Source organism: Seriola lalandi, unplaced genomic scaffold, assembly GCF_002814215.2.
Source record: "Seriola lalandi dorsalis isolate HSWRI2012SDOR001 ecotype SW California unplaced genomic scaffold, Sedor1 jcf7180002053683, whole genome shotgun sequence".
NCBI lineage: Eukaryota > Metazoa > Chordata > Actinopteri > Carangiformes > Carangidae > Seriola > Seriola lalandi.
The window spans coordinates 163,925-186,761 of NW_019524236.1; the positions used below are offsets into that span (position 1 = coordinate 163,925).

Consider the following 22,837-nt stretch of genomic DNA (forward strand, 5'->3'; position numbering starts at 1 on the left):
ACCCCTCCAACACACCCACAACCCCTCCTCCCACGTCCCTCCCCTGACCCTCCCTCCCCTCTCACAGTGGGATTAAAACAACCTTTTGTCTCTCTACAATAGGGGTTAAACATTTCCTGGTATCACATGAACGTTTTTTTTTGTAAGACAGGTTTGTACAAGAGCATTAAATATTCAAAAAGTTATTTGTTTTGCATCAGATGCAACTGTCTGCAGGATGAGGAGATGACAGAGCATAACATCCTGCAATATGAATTTGGCAGAGCATAAAAGCAAAATTGACACTATAATTGCGGGTTAAATCAAATGGCACCCAGTGTACACTACAATAACTGTCAGCTGCACTGATTGTGCTCGAGTCAATGCAGCTTTCTGGATGTTCAAAAGAGGGTGGAGGTGCAGCAGAGGCAACACAGCAATGCGAATAAAAGGAAAAAGCCTCAAGGCACATCCTAAGGACTTCCTTTCCCATACAGTGAGAAGCCAGAGAAAGTGCTCACCTACACTCAACAGATGTCCCCATGCAATCTAATCTAGTTGACTCGGTGAGGGGAAGCGTATTTATTGCCGACTCCTCACTGGTATTATTGCAGCCCGTTTTAAAAGAATAGATGTGAAAAAGGCCTTTTGGTGTCTGTTAGCTATGGTTGCAGAGGACAACAATGGTTTGAAAGAGTCACTGTTCTCTGGGCTCGGCCCTCAATAATGGACCTCTCACTACAAAAGCATAGAAAATGTAACATAATCTGTCTCAAAGAACATTGTCCATCACAGTGAACAATGATTTAGACTCCGGTAAAAAAACCATTATTTAACACTTTTGTCCCTCTCAGTTGCAGTGGTGGAATGTAACTAAGTACATTAACCCATTTACTGTAAAAGCACAATTTAGAGTTAGGTATTTCCATCCCATGTTACTTTATAAATGTATTCTATTTTCAGATCAAGATTTTGAATAAAAGAGCTTATAAAATGCGAAACACTGATAAAGATTAAACCAGTAATTACCAGCCTGTGTTGATTTCTTGTGACAATATCTAGTTTGGGCTTGTTGTCATGTTTCAGATGTCTGCGAGATGTTCAATTACACCCAAGACACATTTCCCCCCTTTTTTTCAAAGAATCAGATAAAAGTAAAAAAAATAAATAAATAAAATAAAAATGTCAAATGCCCATATCAATCATCTCACGATACCTCAGATCTTGTGAACCTTCAGAGGGACCTTAGCCTTAGGTTGGGAACCACTGAACTAATCTATCAAACAGTACATGCACTACATTGGTTAAAACTAGCTCCAACTTGAGCAGCTACAACAGTGAAATGTGGCTGGCACACCCATGCGTCTTTCCTGACAATATAATAACATCATGATTCCTAATGTACCAGCCACAGGAAACACTGCACTGCTGAACCAGTTCTTTTACTTTTCATAGTAGTATATTTTGATGATAATAGTTCTGTATATTTTGCTGAAGTAGGATTTTGAATACAGGACTTTTACTCAGAGTATTCTCCTTTGTCACTTTTACTTGTTTTGCTTCCACTGGTGTGTAGTGCTCCTTCCAGTTTGGCATATAACCACTTAATAATCCCACAAAGGCATATGACTTCTGTCTGCATCAGGAAGACATGCTCAATGGCTTCACAACATGCCCATTGTTGCATGCTACTGCGCCTATAATGTCCACCCACTTACTGTGATGAACAGATCAGAGCTACATTGGTGGTCAAGAGACCTGAAACCTCTGTGCCAAAATTCCACCTTAATTCACTAATGAACAGCGCCAGTCGATTTCTGTGTAAACATAACTCAGCACGTATAAAAGCTTTCTCAGCATCTCACGTCACCGCATGAGAAGCCATTAATTTAAAAAATGTTTCATAAATAAAAGCATTCATCGTGGCAGAAATCTTTCAGAGATGATGGATGGCAGAGAGGTGTATGGATTATGGTATGAAATGAGTGAAAGGGGCATAATTCATTGAGTGAGGGGCGTGATTGACCAAGTTTAATGGGCATTATTTCTGCACACTGACTCTGTTGAGCAGAGACACTGGGCGATCCCCGCCGGCCCATTGCTCCTTCAGACTCACACTGAGATAGGAGCGGCGCCCTCCCTGCTCTTTGTCATGACACCAATAGAAGAACAATATTTCAATGGCAACTGCATATTTCAATGGCAACTTTTAGCAGAACAAAGTTCATGCTGTGCTCTAGACCAAGCCCTCCTAACTAGAACTGCACGCTGTCTTCAAGTGTGTGTGCGTGTGTGTGTGTGCGTGTGCATTCGCCTATCAGTGGGTGTTCGTGGAGAGGACTCCTTTCTAGTTTCCTATTCAGAAATGTGAATGGGAGTGAAATATGATTGGCTCGGGAAGAGAATACGGGGCTGGGTTCACAAGGCTATCGGGGAAGGGTGGGGGGACACTTGTGAAATACTTCACTGCTGTCAGAGACCGAATGAAAGGACAAGTATGGATGATTTAGTCCTCTTAAGCTCGCTGCTAACACATTCCTACAAGTAATCAAGTTTGCTTGTTTGTTTGAGTTCTCTTAACAATATTGTTTTGGAGGTCACATCACATCAGTAATTCAAGTAATAAACCATGACAATGCCTTGATAAGACAGAACAGCACTGTCCTCTGGCAGTCGCTTCGCCTTGTCCTCATCCATGTCTGTGTCAATTTTAGCCTCGCTAACTCTGGCTGAACTCATCGCAGCACAATAACAGAGAGGAGTCTGGTGTCGGAGGTATCACATGGCGACACTATCATGATGACTTGGGGTATCTGGTTAACTTCGAAAGGAGCGACATGAAGGTATTTCACACTGAACAAAATGAAACGTTAATTTTGCATCAAGCTGCACTGATGACACAGGCATCAGATTCAGGTTGCGGGGGACAATGAGGAAAACAAAGCGGTCGGGGTCTTAAGGGAATTTACATGAATTACAGCATGAGGCCTATAGGGACGGCCGCGACCTCTCCTCAGCTTTTTGAAACTAAACAAGACCCTGATCCCGCCCATCAGCACACACACACACACACACACACATATATCCACAAAGACACACTGATAAAGAATGGTGTGACTGGTTTCCATGGTGCCATGAGGCTCACTGACAGGGCTGGAGTGTTAACATGCTCACGGACAACAGAGAGGATGATGGAGAGAAAAAGAAAAGGACAGAGGGAGAGAGAGAGGCAGCGAGAGCGCAGTAAAAATAAACAAAGAAAAAGTAGAATAGGAGAGATTTACCACACACAGGCGGCAGACCATCCCTGAGGTTAAGGACCTCAAGTGTCGTGTATCGTATTTCTTTTTAACTCAAAGACCCTCAACGAAACAAATCGAAACAGTTCAACTTAACAGAAGCCAGAGCAGTAGCAGCCTCTGTTTTTTCTTTCCCATAACTGTGTACAGCATTAACTCTGTTTCTGTGATGCACATTATTAAAGGATCACTCTGTTCTGATTGTATTTGGCTCTCATTTTGTTGTTTTTGGCCGTCTTTCCTATCATTAACACTGCACTCACTGAGTCAATTGCTTAAATCTGGGAATGCAGCAGAAATGACGCCCGACAGGACATGAAACAAGCAGTCAGATGATTATACCCGTTTTAAATTTGAAGAAAACAATCTTAAAATCCTGGATTTGCACATGTGTGCAATCACTTTGAATAGATAATCTGCTTAATATAATGGATCTGAAATGCATGACAGCAGGACTGAATCATTTTCTGTGATCCACATCCAAAGGAAAACTACAGTTTATTACAACTTTTATTTTTGTAGCCCAGCCACTTGGTGCCTGACCTGATTTCTTGTTGGGACTTGTGACTTTGTTTTGTTTTGCCCAAACCAATCAGCAGCGAGTGACGTGTTGTTCCTGCTAAGTCATTTTCAGTTGACCAGGAGGCTCCAATAGAGGAAACTAGGAGCTGGTAACTTATTGGTTTTTATGTTGATTAAATGTATATGTTGATCTCTGCATGGACGTACAAGAACTTGTACAGCTGTGCCGATCTCATCCAAGCTTGTTGCTATTTTTCTGTTGCCTTTTTTTCATGAATGCAGTCAGGTAGCTCGGTTCCCCAATCTTAATGCCATCCGCTGGGCTCTGATCGGTCAGCTGTTTCTCCAATATCAGATCTGTTAGAAGAGTTCAACAAATTTGAGATGTCAGAGCGGGTTTCAAGGTCTGGAACCTGGTTAATCAGTTCTACGAGCTGTGAAAGCATCGTACACACTAGATGTATTGCTTGAATCTTGGAAGGTGGCAAAATCACTAGAAAAAGGTCCAACACAACAATCAGTAGCAGTCAGACAACCAGATAGGCTGTAAACAAGCAAATATTATGTCACTAATAATCCCTGTCTGCAGAGGGAAACTGGGAATGGGCAATAATATAGGATGTACAGTAGGTCAAAGCTCAACCAGGAAGACCATCTGTCAGTGACAGATGTTTATATCAGACAGTTCGGGTTATAGTTTCACTGTTCCCCTCGTTTTTTTTCCCTCCAAATAAGTTTGTCTGACCTGGGGTCTGTTTACCACTTGTATAACAGTCTGAATGCTCATGTTTGTTGTCCTGTTGTACAAATTTGCAGCATTGCTGCTGTGCTCCCAGATCTCTGTAATTACTTTGGTGAGTATAATGCACCATCACAGGCAGTAGAAACTGAGAGGCCAGAGCTTCAAAATTAAAACACAAATTGTAATTAACCATAGTTTTTCTTTATGGCTTGGCGATCCCACTCAATGGACATCATACATATCTCAGAAGAACTAAAACGCAAACACACTTGTCAAGAACAATAATGTACTTGTTATCCACATTATTTCTGTTTGACTGCACTGTTCCCCGAGGTTCCTTTAGTTTTTTTTTGTATTGTCTGTCTGCCCTTTGTTGTCTTGCACAGCTTCCCTGTGCAATATGGAATTATTAATGATATTTCCACTGTGGTGGAGCTGAGGTTTAAACTATTGGCTTATACACAACATGTTTGATCATCTGACTGTCAGACTTTATTGGAGCAATGTTGTTGTGTTCCCAGATTTCAGGACTTAACTTGGTGAGTACGATATGATGAGAAAACTACAAAAATGCGGCTGAATTTTTAATAAAGCAGAATATACACCATCTCAAACAGGAATCCCTCCTCCTTTGGCTATTGTTAGCTCGCCATGTACATGCCAGTGACTTTGAGTGACTTACCAACAATAGTCATACAATATATGGCAACATGGCAACCATTCATGTGATAATGAAGCAGGAGAGGAAACTCTACAGCTTGGTTTGATACAGTATGTATGGGGCTCGCCTCCAACTGCAGAGAGCACCAGCTGAGGACATGACGGGGGATGGAAGAGATCCAAGTGTTTTCTGCAGCAGAGAGACAGAAAGGCCCACTGAGCAGGTCCTCTCCTCTATATGCACCATACTGCCACCAATAAGAAGATCATCCTCGGTCCAGTGAGCATTGACAGCCATCAATAAACACACACTGCCACACACACACACACACACACATGGACACACACAGACACACGTCCTCCTCCTCTCTCAGTATGTACATGTGTGCTGATCCCTGCTCCCATATGTGTCCACAGAAGGTGTAGGCATGTGTGCACCTCCTTGGCTTCCCCACCAGGACCAATTTCCATCCACCGTCTGTGTGGGAGTGTGCGATCGATGCTGCAAGCGGCACGTCATCCAGGCTGCTCATTACTGTTGGCAAGGCTGCGGCCATAAGCAAAAACAACCTGCCCCACTGACGTATCACACACCGTCCACGGCCGGATGAATGGACGGCAGTTTAACGCTGTGTAAAAACATTACGAGCGGCTACAAAGAAAGAAAAAAAAAGCAGAATTTGAGTTTGCTGCTCGACTGTCATTCCTGGTTTACATTTCATTACTTTTCATTAGTTTCATTAGCCAACCACAACAACAGCTGAGGGAGCCTGGCGTCTCCAGAAGCCGTCTTTGAAGTGCATGTTTGTGGCAGCAGGAGGGGAATGAGATTTCTCTTCTTCTTCATCCTCACCCACGCTGTGTCCAGCTCTCACACCACCTGTCTCCTTAACACAACCTCAGCCTCCCAAGAGCTCACAATCGCGTATATTATCCACGACAACACAAACACGGTATCACAGAAGTAGTGTTGTCCAGTATTAAGAGTAAAACAAGACTAAAGCTACATCCACAGTACCACGTTTTAATTTGCGGACGTAAACAGGAAGCAGATTGTCTGCTCTGCAGTTTGGTAATTGCATTAAATATTACAAACAAGCAACAGCAAAGGCAGTTATAGCATTAAAATTGTGAATTTAACTGCACAACAGCTGCTGGAAAAGACGACAAGGTCATTAACGCTTATAATTCGTTATGTTGCATTCACCACTGGTAGTCGAGACCGGTAAGACCCAATCAGGGAGCGACTGTGGAAGTCTACCTCATCGTTTCCAAATGTCTCTGTTTCTTTCCGTCCAGACTACAACACAGCCCTGAAGTTTCAAACTAAAATGGGACCAGCAACGTTTCCAAAAGTCTCGAAAAAGTCGACAGAACACAGCAAAAGACATGCGTTTTAAAACTAATACGTAGAAGTGTGGATGAGGCCTACGAGCCTCGTCTTCTGTACTAGTGGCTGTTCTCTAACAGAGTTGAGTTTTGAGCTAAATGCTGACATCAGCATGCTCACAGTAATATTGCTTGTATGTTGCATGTTTATCAGGTACAATGCTCACCTTCTTAGTTTAGCATACTGACATGCTAACGTGCTAATTTGCACGTACAGCTGAGGCTCATGAATTTTGCAGGTTTCAGTCACAAACCAAAGTGTTAGAAAAACTGAAATTGAGACCTGATGATGGTGCTAGGTCGATGAAAAGTTAATGGATGACCAAAGTGATTAACACAAATGTGTGTACCAAATTTAATGGCAATACTTGTCAAGACATTTCACTTAAAATCACAAATGTCAGCCTTTTGGTGGTGTTAGAGTTAAAGTCGGAGAATATCCAAAGTCAGTATAGGATTAATTTTCTGGAGATGAATGTCTGCACAAATATTCGTAACAATCCATCAAATAGCTGCTGAGATATCTCAGTCTGGACACAAAGCGGTGACTGGACGACATCATTCTGGAAACCAAGCATCAAAGCAAGACCACCAACAGGCCAAAAAGAAAGGCAAAGAAGAAAAGCCTATCAGTAGCACTGAAGACTAATGTGCATGTATATCTATAATGGTTTTGAAAATGCAGCCTTTACACTGCATCAGCACATCAACCTGCAATTTACTGAATGAGCAGAGGAAGGTAATAAAGATAATGCTTTCTGCAGGCTAAAATTAAAGCATCACCTCAAACACACAGCTAAATGCCTCTTCAAAGGTAAAACAGATGGCAAAGCAAAAGCCAGGAGAAACACCTTGAAGCACCTGCATAATAGCAAATGCATTATCATGTAGCACTTCTCTTTTTCCATTAGCACAAACACAAAATTATGGGCTTTCTAGTGAGTCCAAAAACTGACAATCTGATCTTTCACCTCCTACTCGTTCTCTGATGTAAAAGTCCATATGGCTCTAAATGAGTCAATAGCAAAAAAAAAAAAGGCTGAGTAAAAAGAGCAACTTCTGTTCGCTCCTTCAGTACAGATATTCCTATAAAAATAAAAAACTTTGATACTAGTGAAACCGACCAGAGACAGCTGGCATGGTGGGAGTGTCGGTGACGTGGCGTTATGTTGAGGTGTGCTGAGCTAGTGGTGAGGGAGACAGCGCTGAAGGGTTTAATCAGCCTGTCTACAGCAGACTGATGCACACACACACACACACACAGGTTGCTACAGGTGCCAAGATAAAAATGCAGAGGGAGGGAGACAGAGATTTGAAATATAGCAAAGAAAGGAGATATGCCAAAGGCAGGAGCAAATGAGCAGAGCAGCAGAGAAAAAGACAGGATGGTGTGGAGGTGTTTGCTCGTTAGCTGCTGTGTGTGTGTGTGTGTGTGTGTGTGTGTGTGTGTGTGTGTGTGTGTGTTTGTGCGTGCATGCGCAGTGGACAGTATATATAGTTATATGTGTGTGTGTTTGTGGGAAGGGAGAAGGGTGTGTACATTCCTGCAACATGAACGTGAAAGTGTTTGTGCTCGTAAGTGTGCAAGTGTGAGCTTGTGTGCCTGTTTGACACAGGAGTACACAACACTGAAACATGAATCCCCTGAGTGTGTGTGTGTGTGTGTGTGTGTGTGTGTGTGTGTGTGTGTGTGTGTGTGTGTGTGTGTGTGTGCTGTGTGTGTGTGTGTGCGTGCTGTGTACTGTAGTGTGTGCTACAGCCAGCAGCTGGCTAACTTAGTTTCGAACAAAGACTGGAAACAGGGTGAAACAGCTTGGCTGAAATTTTCCCACCTGCACCTCTGAAGCTCACTGACTTACACGTTGTGTCTCGTTTGCTGAATTCTGACAGATAGCGTAAAACAGAAGTGACAAGAGAGGGTTGCACGTAATGGACTACATGTTGACCACTATGTGAGAATTTAAATTATGTGCACTACAGTAAATAACCACTGCCTGTCTGTCTAACTGACCCAGTGGAGGGAGACCACACAGTCCTCCATCCCTCTCAAGGCTCCTCCATCCACCCACTGCCTCTTTTCTCCCTCCACCTCTCTTTTCCTCCCCTCTCTTCCCAGACTCCACGCTCCTTGGTGCAGGTGACAGCACAGGGACAATGGGATGATATCACTGGTCGGCTCCTAGCAGCTTGTCTGCATGCTGCACAATAACAGACTGCTGCAGCTCTAGTGTGGCACATTGTGAAGTTTGTATAAGAGAGAGAGAGCGAAGGCTTCACAAAGAGCAGGAGAGACAGAGGGTGAGAGAAGGAGGGAGGCAGAGAGAGGGAGAGAGAAAAAGACAAACTGTACTGCTCAACTGAGACCGAGGGAAGAAGGAGGGTGGGGAGAGTGAGAAGGAGAAGCGTCACTATATGTGAACACTGTGGTGGTCATGTGTGTATGCAGAGTACACTCAGCCTATAGCCTGTGTGGCTATAGCTCAATCTGTGTGGGCAGGCCTGCAGACTGTGCTGCCTTATAATTACAGCACTGCTCCTTCCTCCTCTCCGACAATGTCTCACACACATACAAAAACACACACACGCGCAGCAAACAGCACATGGCGCACCTGCCATGAGCCAGATTGGATTTACACTGCATCAATAATTCAGCCTCACATATATCCCCAAACATGCACAATAAACACTCTCTCACACACAGACACATACGCAGACACACTCGACACAGGTTGTTTTTAAGTAACCGACAGTGTTTAGAGGAGGCAGTGGTCACAGACTGCAGGAACACACAGTGAGACTGAGAGAAGCAGCAGATAACTGTGGTTAGAGGCTAAACATGTTCCACTGACTGAGCCTGCATCATTACAGCACACATTACCTCAGTTATTAAGCCTGAATAAAAACAACATCCCTGGGCTTCCTGTTCTCGAGCTCCATCATTAGACTTCATCTGAGACAGGTTGAGTTCCAGCCGCACTGTTGGAGGGAGGCTTTCATCTCCCGCCCTGCCCTGGTTTTTAGCAGCTGAGTACAACATACAATTGGACTTCTGTTTTTTCAGTCTGTTGTTTATCCTTGGTCAGTCAATACTAGTGCTGCTCATATTGAAATAAGAAGAACAGATTACTAGCCTACTATCGATTAAAACAGTTAAAATATCCTGGGTCATCAGGACCATCTGAGCAGGTATTCTCCACAGCAGGTCTCACAGTTAACAGACTAACCCTGCAGGATGTCAACGTGTTGGTATGCTCAACAAAAACCAGGTGACAAGCTGTCCCCTGTGCTGAGGACTGAGGTAGACCTGACCTGCATATATATTTCATTTTGAGGTCTGAAAAATGCCACTGCAAGTTTCCGTTTCGTTAACCCGTTGCCGTTTCTGATCATCCATCTGCTGAGAGAAGAGGAAGAGGAGGTCTCGTTGCAGTGCTCCCAGCGCTGGAGGATTCAATGTGCTTTTTGTTTTGTTAATCTGTTTATAGATTAGAAAGTCTGGCGACTATTTGCTACATATTTCAAGAAGCTATTTAATATTTTCCTACACGGGAGAGGCTATTACGCTGGTTATACACAGCACACGCTGCGCCGGAGGATTCAATATGTGTTTTGTTTACAGACACTTGTCTTTTCTAAATAGTACATTTTAATCTTGTCGGCTAAAGAAAATGTAAAATACATTATTATAATTGTGTGATTAGATGTAGATCGTCAAATATTATTACTGAAGATCTGACCTGCATCTTGAGTCAGTTATGATGTGCTCTCTTTGAATATTAGGGATGCTACTAATAAATGACTCTAATTATCAATTATCTTTCATCTTTCTGTTCAATGTCATGCCTCAGGGCTCCAGGTCATGTTTTCAAAACAGCTTGTTTTGATTAACCAACAGTCCAAGCAAAAGATATTAAATTTGCATGAAAATATAAAACACAACAATTTTGGGGCTGGAACAAGCAAATATCTGGCATTGATTACTAAAATAACTACCAATTAACTTTTACTGGATTGAGTAATTGACTAAAGGTTTCATCCGTAGCATGTAGGACAAACATGCATTAAAGTTGGCTGTAACTAGACATTCAGGATACAAACCATATGTGTTGCTGAGTTATTGTATCAGCTATTTGATGTGGAAGAAGGCAGATTGACTAGAAGGATATTTATTCAGATAAACAATAATCAAATTGATGAGAATTGATCAGAAGACGTGACCACTTTGTGTTATAACTATGGGTTTGGCGATGTAGCACGATGCAACTGAATCAGCCGTTCTTGGAAATATCCTTGTAATTTGCAACAAAATATCAGCTATCTTTTAGGAAATTATGAGAAAGGTTTCCAGGAAAGTAGCTTGAAAATACACACCTTTAAGTTAGTTTTATATACGCGTATATCTTCTTATATTTCTGATGTTTGATATACAGAAATGTCTTGTAATCCCATGTGTGACGGGCCAAATGTTTGGCAAGACAGAAATAAATGTAACTACAGGACAACGAGGAATTGTCTTTTAACTGAATGGGATTTTATAGTTCCAAAGTATCAGGGTGATATGATACAAGCCCAAACTACAACATCCATAAATGTCCTATTACAGGTCAACTGGCTCCTGGATTAAAGTGAACACTTACAGTGCTCTCCTATAAATGTGTTCAACCATCTTTGTAATTTACAGTGGAAAAGCTCATGTATTGATCACACCACCCATTAGCACTTTCAACCAGGGCTGTATTGGAAACGCTTAAAGTGCATTCCTTGTTTTGAGAAAATGTACCCCCCCCCCCCCGATGGCATGTAATAATGCACTCACAGTGGATACATGCCTCCATTAGACTGAGGCCTTTTTGAAAATATTCTGTAATGCAAACATAAACAACAACAGTTGACCTTGGAGGGTGATTCTTACTGAAATAATGTAGTGCACCGTTGTTCTAAGAGGATCCTGAGGAGGGACGTTGGAATATTTTCTTGGGTATAGTAATTTATTCACTTGGATGTCGAACACAGGAGGGGGCAGGAATTTTGAGGAGTGTGTAACAATTGGGCTTTTCTTTCCCCAAATCTGCATAATTATTGAGGTTAATTCAACTCAGAGCTTGTGCACCATTGTCTTTGAATGTGGCTGCCACTGCTTAAATGAATAAATTAGTGACAAAACGAAGCTGACAGACAAGCTCTGCCTGAATGCACGATGTCAGAGGAACAGGCTCCGAGGAGAAGAAGAAGCTGCAGGAAAAAGCCTTCACTTGATTTGCTGGAGACAACAGCCTTGTCATTTACAGGCCAGAGTTTTCTTAGCGATATGATTTCACTGGTATCTGTGCTACATGCTTAGTTATTCACATTCAACCTAGAGGGATTTCACACAGCTTCTACTATCTGTGTGTTAGTCTTTGTGGTCTGTGTTCCCTCTGACACACTCTTGATAAGCAAAACTAACGTTGCTGCAGTTGTGACAAGACACCTTGTACTCTTCAGGGAAATGATATAACAAAATGGGACAGATGCTCACTGCCGAAACAACGTAGATAACAGCAGAGAGATTGGCATAATAAGGAAAGTGATGGCACTTTTTTTTTTTTTGATAAATAGATCACCATTATTTTAAATTTAAAAAACGGCTGTAGGGGATTTGTTGCAAGCTGAATGCATTGACAACATGCTTTGAAGTGTTTACCATCCTACCAACACCAGATGTCTTTTGTGGACAGGTTGGGGAGAAAAACAGCAAATTGGTATGCAAGAAACTGCTCTCAAAGATGCTGTGTAGCATATAGAACGATGTTTTGCTTCACACAAATCAGCTCATCGTTATATTTCACCACTTCCTCTTGTCAGGAAGTCAAAAAAATGTATCTGACTTGTGTTGCATGTTTTTATCCGCCTAAATATAAGAAATTATTTCAGATTTTATTGGTGTACATTATCTGTGACCTGTTCCAATTTCTCCTATGAAGACATATTTCACATTTTTACAGCTGTGTTTTACCATATTGTCATTCATTACCAGCATTCACTTATGAATGACCACAGGAGAAATTATAGTTGTTAACAAATACATTAATTAACTCTTATATATGGTATGCACAACTAGATTACAGAGTGTTTTAAACTGTTTATTAAATGTTTATATTATGCTTACTGATCTGCAGCCACAGTGACTTAGAGGGCGTAGACAGCAGCTAAATGCTAATGTCACCAACATGCTAATAACAATGCTAACATGCAGCAGCAGGTGTAATGTTGGCCATGTTCACCATCTTAATTTAGCATGTTAGTAAACTAATAGTGGTTAATTAGCACTAAGCACGAAGTTCAGCCGAGGCTGATGAGAATGTCGTTAGTTTTGCAGGTATCTGGTCACAAACCAAAGAACTGGAAAAATCAAAACTTTGTAATGATGATAAAAGGTCATGGGATCACAATTATTTACATTGATTACAATTCATCCCATAGTGGCACTGAAGGAAAAGTCAATTGATCATCAGTCATTAGGATTCATTCTCTGGGAACAATGAAAGTCTGTACAAATTTTGTGCCACTATTTAGTTTATGTTCAGATATTTCACACTGTCCAAGACAAACTTTGACCTGATGGTGGCATTAAACTCATATAAGCACCAAAGTCAGTGGGGTTCATCCTCTGGGAAAAGTGAATGTGTGTTGAGTATTTGTTGTTGAGATATTTCAGTCTGGACCAAAGTGGTAGCTTATCTTGGCTAAAAATGTGCAATACATGTTGTATTTACTAAAAAAAGCTGTAAGGCTCTGCTCACTCACTCACTGTTTTCTCACCTACACATTATCATCCTACTGCACAGGCAGAAATCAAATTGTACAATTGGTTTATACACCCACAGTTACTTCCCTCTATCCCATAGTGATATCCCTCTTCTGAGGTGGGACTAGATTTGGGTTAATGTACTTAAACGTGTCCCCGTCTGGGCTTTTATGTGTGCAGTGCTGCTGTTATTTCTTCAGGCTCTTGACATGATAGATGTGTGTCCTTGACATGACTGATGACCAACTGGAGACCTCGAAGGGCTCTTGTCAAAGAGGATAATCCCCCTGAGTGGGGGGGGGCCCAAGGACACATCAGCTTCAGGAGGAGGTTTGAGTGCCGCCTGTCTCCAGCAAGTCCTTCCAGGGCTTCAAATCAAGTCCGTGTAGTTTGACTGACCGACCAGCCCGTCTGGCTGGGTACCTCTGGCCTTTCAAGGTCCCTCTCTGCTTGAGTGCTCAATTAGTAACTAAGAGCCTCGCTGACAGGCTACCATTAAGTCCAATAGCAAAGCTGGTTTAACACTGTTTTAGTTGTTTTTATAAGAGGGCGACTACACCATGCACACCAAGCCCTGAGGGCAGACAACTATGAACAAGTTGAGCCCCTTCAACTCACTGACAACAAGCAGCGAGACAAGAGAAGACAGGTACTAGTCACACAAAGGAAGCTAATCATTTAACTGCAGGGCTTTTCTGATCCCCTGGCTAAGCCTCTGTAGTCAAGCTGTATTCACTTCACTTTTTAGTTCTTGATTTGTTGACTTTAAGAGAAAGAGGCTTGAAAAGATCAGTGTCAGGAGGACACCTGCTACAGAGGTATCTAAGGTCACAGACTGCTGGCAAGATTATTTTTATAGAATTTAGTCATTTTGAGTATAATCTTTTTTTGTAGGTAGACATGTATTAAAACTGCAGGTTTTCTTGGCTATTCATCTGTTGTGGGTGTAACTGCTGACAAGCTCATTTGATGCCACAGTAATCTCTGTGTTCTAGTAAATAAAAAAAAAAGTCCAAGCCTTGGAAGAATAGCCTGGATCAGCACTTTATACTGCATTTCCTCTCTCTATGCAGTGATCACAATGCCAGTTAAAGCTGCCTGCTCCTTTTCCTTCCAGTGTGTACTCATTATAGAGTGGCAAGTCAAAAAGCCCCACACAGTGGCAGGCATCCTGATCCCGGTGTGCCTTTCACATGTAAAACAGTTTCAGATGGGCCCAGTATTGTGCCACTATAATACAGCATCTGCTTTATGGCATGGAAAAAATGCATTGTCACCGAGCGGCAGTGAAAGAGCCATTGAAGGACGGCCAGGGCTTCACCAAAATGCTGAGGCTTTGACCGTGACACAGACTGGTGGGTGGTGGTCAGACAACCTGCACACTACTCCAACACTGAGTCCGTGAAGAAGAAGGCCAAGACAGAAAATGAAACATAAGTGCACAAGAATCAATCCACTGAGGAACTTTCTATTCGGGCCAAAGTTTGAGAACACAAGACTGAACTGCACAAACTAGTCAATATACCGCATAACTTCAATGGAGCTCAAAAGTCTCTAATGAGGCCTTGTATCTGGTCTCAATGCAGCAGTGTTGTGGGTCAGAATGCTGCAGTGAGCACTGGAGCTTGGCCAGGTGGGAATGAGACACTACGCAGACAGAGACAGAAGATGCCCCTCATCCCTTAACTCTCCATTAAACATTTAGAGCAGTACTCCTGCACTCGGCACAGCTCAGAGCCGCTTTTGTGTGTATCTACGGGGGAAAATGTTCCGGTGTCACAGATGTGTTCATTTAAGCCACATCTAACAACAGTGTTGTAAATCATCCAGGACAAAGTACTTCTTGGAAGTAAGAAAGTTTAGTTCTAAGTAGGAGATGAGGTGAAGGAAGCAGAGGGAAAAACAGGACAGTACCATGACAGAAGTTATTTAAATTAGCCCATGGGGATTAATAAGATTTTATCTTGTGTTATATTTAATCCACACACACTGCCAAAGTTATGGTCGGAGTGGTTAGGCTAATCTAAGTGATCCATGTTTAAAGCTTAGTAAAAGACTGAGCCATGTGTGACTGTGCCACTTCGAATCATCTAATCACTTCAGTGAGCAAAGGTAAAGAGAAGCCTTTCTCATTAAAGCTGATATAACAATACAATACATACTGTGTCTGATGAATACCATCCAAAAGCAACATATTGAAATGTCTTGTTTTGTCAGACCAACAGTCCAAAACACAAAGATATTCAGTTTATGAATATGTAGAACGGAAATAAAAACAGCAAATCCTTACATTTTAGAAGATGGAGCCAGCAAATGTTAAGCAGCTTGGACAATGACTCAAATGATAAATAAAACAGTAGCAGATTAATTAAAGTACTTCAGCTCTGCCATCTACAACCAGATATTTTGCTATACTGTTTGTACTGATGTAGCTCCCTTTTAAATATCTCTAGGTGTGTTAGACCACTGTGGACGATGAACCAAGAACAGATATTCCTGCGTGGTTATTTTATCTAAAACAGCCTCTCAGTGTGGAGTTTTAGTCATGTGATGGCAGGCGGTCGTATATGAGGAATGAATTATTCCATCCATCCATTCATCCATCTCAATGACATGTGAGGACACTCCTTTCAATACAGGCCACAAAATGTGGCTGAAAGCTCTGGAAAAACAAAGTAAGCGGACCTTGTGATAGGAGGTTTTTGTCATGCTGCAATCATGAAGGTCAAGAATGGACATTAAAGCCCAAGCTTTTCAATTGTTTTTTATTAAAAATGTCATCCATATCGCCCTCTCATATTTCCCATATTAACTGACGAACCAAAAACAACTCATTCTTAGTCTAATTTAAGAAGCCAGTCCTGGCACATATTCATGACAAACCAGAAAATTAACTCTTAAATACTGTTTTCTTGCCCTATTACCATATCAAGCACATGCCTCACATTCTGCTAATTTTAGCATTACAAAACACAGAAATGTTGAGGTTGCTCCAGTTTGAATTCACAGAGGCCCAGTGGTGAATGAAGGAGGTTAGGCATGCAATTGTCCAGTGTTATGTAAAAGAGCCACTTTTATACCATTTTACCATGTCTGATGTGAAAAAAGAAGTGGTATGTCAATCAAACTGAAGTGCTATGACGAGCTGTCCTGGGTGGTTTCTCTGTGGTCACCTACTCCATTATGCTTCAGCTCCACACAATATGAGTCACAGGAGTAAGAAAGAATGTTTTCACAAGACATTATAGTTAAAAAATGGACCTCCGTCATAGCGGAGCATTAGATCGGCAGCAGGTTTTAATCAGACTCCTCTTTTCATTCTTTAAACCAGCCATTTGGAAGGAATTAATTCAACAGGGAAGTCAAGGACACAGCCCTGCCTCTGCTGCCAACACTGCTTCCACTCGAAAATCATATCCAAAGTCTCATTTCAGCTGAATCACAGCTTAGATAAACAGACAGAGAGAAACAAATTCAGGGGCTTTTGTTTTGCGGCCAGAAGAGCGTTTTCAGCTCTTGCTCTGGCTGCATTTTGATACTAGACTGGGAAACACAACTCTCAAACAATTGAATCCCGTGAGAAGGGAAGAACACATAATAAGCTCTTGCAACTTTTTAAAAAACTTTTGTAGTAAAAGAGAAAAGAAGCTATTGTCCAAGAAAAGTTGCTCATATAATAGATAATAGAATACTAGAGGCTTTATTCATTTGGGTACAGGTCAGTGATACCTTGGAGAAATGGGAAAGGACACATGGGGAGAGGACATATCCCCAGGCCTCCAGCAGGTGCATTGTTTCCAGGATCAAAAGAAAAGGGCCATATTTCAGACTTTGGCTGCATCCTGGTGAGAGGGAGAGCGTGTCCTGGTCACCGGCTCTTCCCCGTCTCTCACCTCGTCCTGACCCCCTCACTTTCCTCACCTCTTCCTCCCTCTATACCTACCTCCTGTAGTCAAACGCCTGATCAATACTGGCCTCCCGTTGTGAGTCATTCTCCTCACAAACGGACTCTTTCAAGGACTGTTAAAACGCAATGACCACAGTAAACATGTACTTTCACTCAAACAAAAGAGTGAGTGAAAAGCAAACCTAAAATTTCAGAGCATACATCCAACCCACATCCTAAAGTCGGGACAAAAGGGAAGATACTTTGTTGGGTTTTATTTCATCTCAAAAGGCAGATTTGAGGAGGTGGGGGAAGGGGGGTTGAATTCTCTCCCAAAGCATGTTTTCTGTTCTCTAATCTGTCTGTCGTTTCCACCCATACAGACACACATCTAATTTGACTTCAAAGCACGGGGGATTGTGAACGATACGGATGAAACTCTGCATGAAATCAGTTTTTCTATCATTATCTCCCCCAAACACACTGACGTTAGTGTAGCTATATGCACTATTTCCTGCTGTGGTGTTGAGCATCAACACAGGCTCCACTTTGGCGAATCTCAAACTGTGATGTCTGATTTGAACTTAATTTACCTGTTTCCAGGATGATGTGAGCGACATACCACTGAACCTCTGCTGACGTCAGATTCAGTTTGCACGGATTTCATCATCAACCCCCCTCTAGTCAGAGCCGGCTTCAGATTATGGGAGTCTAGTTATCACTCTCTCCCAGGGTTGGGTTTTGGGTGCAGGGCCAGGGTAATCCTGGGGAGATTGACTTGCGACGCCTAAGGCTTAATTAGACATTTTTCACTGCTGGTGACTGTGGAGAATCCAATCAGTCCGACCTCCATGTAGCTCCCTTATTCTGGGTTTATTAGCCACTATAGCAGTGAATAACGCCTACATTTAAAAGCAGTGTTGGAAACAGGGAAATCTATAAAGTCTAGAAATATGCAAGAATATAATGAACACTGCTTGTTTGCCTGAGGCTTTACCTCTGGATAAGATTGTGTAGTTCCCAGAATTATAATAATCTATCTCACTAGCTAACTAGATAACTCACCCTAACTATCAAAGCTAACGTTAGCTTGCTAATATATTACCAATTTAGGGTAAAATAGGAAATGGGATATGGTCAACACATCTGACCAGACACCAGAAGTGTTTAACAGGTATTAAGGTTGAAAACTTGTATGTAGGTGTATGAAAAAAGCAAAATCTCACAAAGTGCAATGGAAAAACACTCAGCAAACACATGATAATGAAGGAACTGAAAATAGCAGCAGACAAAAACATTAGGTCTGTGTGGAGTGATAAAGAGACTGTTATGTTCCTTAAATGAACACATGAAACAAACAGAAATGCCATATTTTCATCATGCTTTTGTACACTATCTTTCACAGTTTGAGGTTTGACTAGCATTCTTTTAATTATGTCATCTAATTGCAAACCTCTTCTTCTGCAGTGCTTTAATGGCACCCGACTGGAGAATTAGCACCAACAGCTGTTTCTCTTGACTAACCAACTCCTAATATTTGCATAGTAGTGGATAGAAACGCACATTCATGCGCATTTTCTTTCGCTGAATTTATCGAAATTCGGTCAAGATTGGAAATCCTCCTTATTACATCAGCTAGTTTAGCATAGCCAGATTCCACTCATTCTTAAGTGTATCAATATTAGTCCAACATGCATATATCTCCATATTAATAAAACACAGTATTAACTACACTTACAAAGGATGGGCAGTTAAGATTAATATATTGTTTGCTTCTTTAAAATCACAAGACAGTATATGATGCTACAGTGACTTTGTTTACATAGTGTATTGCTTTTTTTGAACAGGGCTAATTTACCTTTGCAACCAATTTACACATAGACTTAAACCATCAATTTGAATCTAACTAGTAGTTACCAAGACTTAAACACTCACACACTTGATGGATTTAAAAATAGGCACCCAGTCCAGGTTCATGTCAAAAGCAGGTTAGCAAATGTAGATATGAAATACACTCTGAGAGTGATATAATAGGAAGAGAGTCAAAAAGGAAAGGAAATAATCAGAGGAACAGAGAGGCAGAGACTAAGACAGAGAGACAGAAATACAGTGGTAGAGATCAGTTCATAATCTGCTCGCAGGGCATCGACTGTTCCTTCATTTAAATCACATGGCTACAAACTGAGATTATAAAACAGGTTTTAATATTTCTGTAAGTGCCCCGCATATCATGATATCAGAGGATGGCTATGAAAATGAAACTACAATTTTAATCATTATCATTCAATCAGGAAAGATTGAGATTTTTTACTGAGATAGGGGTTTTTAACAATTATGTAAAAGCTTCAGATGTGCGCTTAAGTTTAGCTCCGATAACTGACAAAATGGATATAAGCTAGGCGTGGGTACAGCAGCCAACTGCAGCCTCTCATTACATTAACAATTTCATCTGTTATTCCACACATTCTCTGAAAGCAGTCGTGAACATCTAAAGAGTGCCCCTTGACTCATAACTGAGCCATTGACGTACCTTGAAATGTCAACTACTGACTTCAAAACCAGGAGCTATATGAATTCCACCTCAGTGACACATCACAAATGACCAACGAGTGAAAGTGTCCTATTTTTCTCTCACAGGATCTGTGGAGGCGTGCTCTCTGTCATGCACAAGCCCCTTTGAGTAACATGTCCACCATGGCCCCGCTCATGGAGCGATGTGGTCATTGTGCCTTGAGCCCTGAGAGGCCCAAAACCAGCCAACCCTGAAGACCCAAGCATTAGGTCTGCTTCAGACCAGAGTCTTTTCGACCTCTGCCAGCACAATACCAACTAAAGCAAATATAAGCAATGCCATTCATCTCCAAGATCCAAATATACAACAGTGTGATTGTGTGTAATATATACAGAAAAATGGAGCACATGGAAAAGACGATCTATATCGGTGTAAATGTTTAAATCTATTGGTGTCATTTTCTCTCTGGGAGACTCTGCATTAACACCACAGAGCTTTTAGCTTTAAAACAATGGCAGTCTGACAAAGACTCATTGATATTTCCCCACAGACAAGTGCTGTGCTGAAAAAGCCCAGTGTTGGCCCAGACAGCTCTCAGACACACTAGACATTTGACTGGGTTATCAGGCCAGCGAGCCTCAGAGGAGATTCTGATAATGAAGTTGCCATTTGTCCGTCCTCCCCTCCTCACAGCCAGGCCCTGCTAGCCCACAGCAAGGAATTATCTTAGTGACAATTACATTCTTCCAGCTCTTAAAGATGCCCCGCACTGAGAAACCAGCAAAGTACTGACCGCAAGGAGATTATACTGATTGATATTCCATTGCTCGCATTTGATCTTAAATTTCACTGGCACAGGGCCCGAGCATAGTCAATTCCAGGGTGAATGGGGGGGGGGGTTCTTAATAAATCAAATTTACAGACAATTTTCTTCCCATGGTGCTTTCAAAATCATGTCCTTGATACAGAGTGAACCCTGAATACTCATAAAATACCCAAACAATACTCAAACCTGTTTGGTGAGCTGTATTGTGTAATTACAGGGACAGGAAAGCCAATTCAACATGGCACACATACAGCACGGCATACGAATACAAAGTTAAGGCAGTTAGGGCTGTTTTTACTGTAGGTCTGTTTGATTGACATCTTTTCAGTGCACTAATTCAGATCAACAACATTTCATCTCCTTGTCCAAGGTGTCCAGGGCTACGAGTAAGCATTATTTCCAATCTGTTGATTATTTTACCACTTTGTAAAATGTCAGAATTGAGTGAGCAAAAATGCCCTGAGCTAAGGATGATCGATGGTCCTTCATCACACTAACAGTCACAAAAACAAATATTTTTAATTTAGAATGAGAAAAATAGAGGGAAGCAGCAAATCCCCATGCTTCAGAAGATGGAACCAAAAACTGACTTTTTTTTACATAATAAATGAAATGTGATTATTTAGATTGCTGATGATGAAATCAATTAACACATTTCCCACTGTAACTTCTTCACACATGTGATCTCTGGATGGCTCAGCTGATTGGTGTAAAGGAAGCAGAGGGGATTTTGACAGCAGCATCAAATTTTATGATTCTAATGGTTTTCTGACCTCAATCTTCCCTAATCATTTTGAAGCCTGGAAAAAGATTATCCGGGTATAGATTATGTTTTTTACACAACATGTGGCACCAGGACAATAAAAAAAATATCAATAAATAAAAAAAACAAAACAGGCAAAGTCTGCATTGTGCTTTGTACGTTTGGCAACTCATGGAACATGCACATTTATCTTCTGCTGAAGGGAGAAATCTCAGATCTACACTTGGATTTGTTTACCATCCTATTCCTTTGTCTCCCCCGGGAGAATTTTTTTCCCAGGATTCCTGTGGCTGTGTTTGGGGGGTTTAAGGGATGAAAAAGAGGGAAAGAAAAGCCCATTGGTCTCAGCACCACAGAAACAGCATCCAGAGCCAAGCTGTCATCCCACTTGGATTAAGGGCCCTTCACTGGTGGCTGCTGAGCTGCTAACATGGTGTCTTACCCCTGGGCAGGGGTGTGGGAGGGGGTAGAGGGTGGAGCAGAGGGTAAGGGCATTAGAGGGCCCGGCCTAAATAAGACCTCGGGGTCAGGGAGCCTCCTGAACCATGGCAAAGCCACTTTGTGTTTCCATGTCAACTTTATTCATGAGCTGACAGCTAAGTGTCCCCTTCTTTCCTGTTGATTCAGCCACTGTTGCATCATGTGCTGGGGCGACAGAGATAATCTACGCCTTCGCTCTGCTTATCTCTGCAGACCCCCACTTCCACAAGTTTATAGGCCGTAATGTTCAACAACAGGCTGTGGAGGCTTCTGGTGGAATTCTTGGCATGGATCATTCTTTACATCTCCATCTCTGTTTTAAGCAGAATAAGAGCTGCGGTGATATATTTGCTGAGCTATTAGACATCACAAGTGGGCTGCATCACTGTGCCAACAGAGAGTGGGATGTGTGGCCGAGAATTTCTTAAGCTCTATGCAAATAGGAGGAAGATGAATGCTTGAGAACAGACTAGAAAGCATTCAAGTACATACTCGTCCTGAATTCTCTGTGATTTTGGCAAGCCTACACCCTGCCGGTGGAGCACTGCCCACCCCCTGTTGTTCTCAGAACAGGAAAGGGAAGCATTGGTCCCTGTTATGTGCTGCCACTGGGCCACCAACTACCTCTCCAACATCTGCTGCCCATCCAAAGTTGGCCAGAGCTTCAACGGGCCCAGAGCTTTCGGTAGCAAGGACTGCCTCTCCAGGCCTCTTCAGCAGCAACAAATGTGTGTTCAAACAGAGGCTCCAACACCACAGTTTCTATTGTGGCTCTCTTCGGGCATAACCCTGCATCACCCCCCTACACTGCAAGAAAGAGGCTAGAGCAGCCGCCCCGCCAGTACAGACAGAGAAAACAGACCCCCTTTGTTCCCCCTGCCCCTTCTCGGCGTTGACTGAGGTACATGGTCCACCCCCTCCTCCCCCTCTGCAATCCTGAAAGCTTCAAAACAGTCCCACTTTTACTTTCCCTCCCTTCGCTTCTTCTAGTG

At 42.1% G+C, this 22,837-nt stretch overlaps 1 protein-coding gene across 6 annotated transcripts in view; it reads right to left on the minus strand.

Moving 5' to 3' along the window:
• The window catches only part of nrcamb (neuronal cell adhesion molecule b), a 77,785-nt gene that overhangs the window by 49,292 nt on the left and 5,656 nt on the right, over window positions 1–22,837 (minus strand). The window lies entirely within an intron of this gene.